General features: G+C 35.6%; 1 pseudogene; it reads left to right on the plus strand.

The window, feature by feature from the left end:
- LOC107752271 (small conductance calcium-activated potassium channel protein 2-like) overlaps window positions 1-1,167 on the plus strand; it is an 11,792-nt pseudogene extending 10,625 nt beyond the window's left edge.
- The last annotated feature ends 1,208 nt before the right edge of the window (window positions 1,168-2,375 follow it).

The raw sequence follows: 2,375 nt of genomic DNA on the forward strand, positions 1-2,375 counted from the left end.
TTTTTTATTTGGGCTAGTTAAATTAATTTTCAGGCTACCAAAATCTGAAGAGTACCTGCCCGAAGGGCTACCAGGGATTTCAAAATTTTGCAAGCCCTGCAACTCATTTGTATTCTAAATACAGTATCACGTTACACTACCGTTCAAAAGTTTGGGGTTGTTGAGATTATTTTTTTCACCAAGGCTCACCCAAGGCTGCATTTATTTGATCAAAAATACAGTAAAAACAGTAATTTATTTGAAATAGAAATCTTTTATAATGTTATAACTTTTGATTAATTTAATGCACTCCTTACTGAATGACAGTATTAGTTTCTTTCAAAAAATCTTTTGAATAATAGTATATATTGGCCATCAGCGGTTTTTGTTTAATTGAAAATTTCAGTTTACTTTAAAATATATTTAAAAAAAAAATTTAATCATTGTTCTATTTCAGTTTTTCTTTATTATAGCCCTGTGATGTTTTTTTATATAAATTAAACCGTAAATAGTTGATTTCACATGACCGAGTAGTTACAGTCAGTAGACGATGCTCCTCCCACATGCATTATGAACCCCGTAGATGCTGGCATTTGTAATGTAATTTTCTAAAGAAATGTCCATTAAATCAGCATTGTTGCGAATTGGTAGTGCTCTCCCCCTCAGCCATCACACAAGCTCCTGGACACAAAAGACAATGATAAAATCTATAAAATATCTTCTCATTTCTGGCAGGTGAATGCGGATGCCAACAGGCTGAGCCATGCTGGATCGCGGCCTTCCCTGTCCCACGGCGGCCCACAGTATCCTCAGATAGCCATGAACAGCTGCAAGTACAATGGGGGCATAGTCAGACCACTCGGCAGTCTGGGGGCGTCCCGGAGGAACCTAGCAGAGCTGGACTCTGAGACACAGCCTTTGCAGACCCTGCACACTTCCGGCCTGGAGGTGGTGGTCTCCAAAGGGAATGGGGAAGACCCTAGTAAGCAGTCCAGCCAGAACCTTGTGAGGCAAAGACCATACAGCACTCCGCATAAGAAGAACAAGGACATTGGCTATAAGCTCGGGCACCGGAGGGTGCTGTTTGAGAAACGCAAGCGCCTTAGCGACTACGCCCTGATTTTTGGAATGTTTGGGATTGTTGTCATGGTGACGGAGACCGAACTCTCCTGGGGAGTTTATACAAAGGTAAAAGTTTTGAATGGCCTCAAAGAGTTTTCTGGACACTTAAAGGGATAATCCACCCAAAAACAAACATTGTGTCGTCACTTACTCACCCTCATGTTTTTCCAAACCTGCATTCATTTCCTCCTGCTGAAGATGATGATATTTAGTTGATATTTTGAAAAATGTTTTGGTTCCCTTTGACTTCCATTGTACTTTTGTCCATACAATGGAAATTAGTGGGAAGTTATTTAGTTACCAAAAATTTTCAAAATATTTTATTTTGTGTTCCACAGAAGAAATTAAGTCATACAGGTTTGGAACGACGTGGGTGAGTAAATGATGACAGAATTCTACAAATTTTTTTGGGTGGACTATCACATACAAAAATGACTTAATTTCATTGCAGTATATATGAAAATATCTAACCAGATCAAATCAATTGAAAAACTTATTAACTTAAAAAAAAAATCAGTGGGTTACACTTGTCAGCATGAAATAATAATAATAATAATAATAATAGAAACTGCAAAAGCACAGAACAAACTGCTTAAACTAAAAGATGCAAACTGAAAATATAAATATGAAAGTGAACTCAAAGTATTATTAAATACTATAATCATATGTAAATAATACTAAAACAACACTCTTTGAAGCTTATATTTTTGCTTGAAGTGTTTGCCTAAAGTGTCATGCTGTATTCTCTCTCTCTTTTTTTATTTTTATTTTTTTATAAATAACATTGGTTGTAAAATAACACTGTTTGGTTATATAATTAGGATTAAGACATTCCTAGATTTTTTTTTAAGTTTGGTCCAAGTGTCCAATACTTTGAGGCCGCTGTATGTGTATTAGCATGCATTTGTTGGATGCTGGTTGAAAACACAGACTTGTAGTTAAGAAGTTCAACCTGCTTCACCAAGAAAACCCATTGTATTGTAAAAAGAAGATGGCTATGCTATCCACACGTTAGACCAGCACCTGAACCACTATTAAAATTCATGCTTGTGTAAGATGGTCTTTTTCAACAGGGTAGTGATGTATCACAAGATTTCACATGTTAACCTCTGCTAGATTAGATTTATACATCTTACTTCATCTTTAGTACTTTGATTCAGACCATGTAATTAAATGCTGCAGAATATTGGCCTGAAAATATAAATATGAAAGTGAACTCAAAGTATTAATAAATACTATAATCATATGTAAATAATACTAAAACAACACTCTTT

The sequence above is a fragment of the Sinocyclocheilus rhinocerous genome, unplaced genomic scaffold (genome assembly GCF_001515625.1).
Source record: "Sinocyclocheilus rhinocerous isolate Xijiao unplaced genomic scaffold, SAMN03320098_v1.1 scaffold15702, whole genome shotgun sequence".
In the NCBI taxonomy this organism is placed as follows: domain Eukaryota; kingdom Metazoa; phylum Chordata; class Actinopteri; order Cypriniformes; family Cyprinidae; genus Sinocyclocheilus; species Sinocyclocheilus rhinocerous.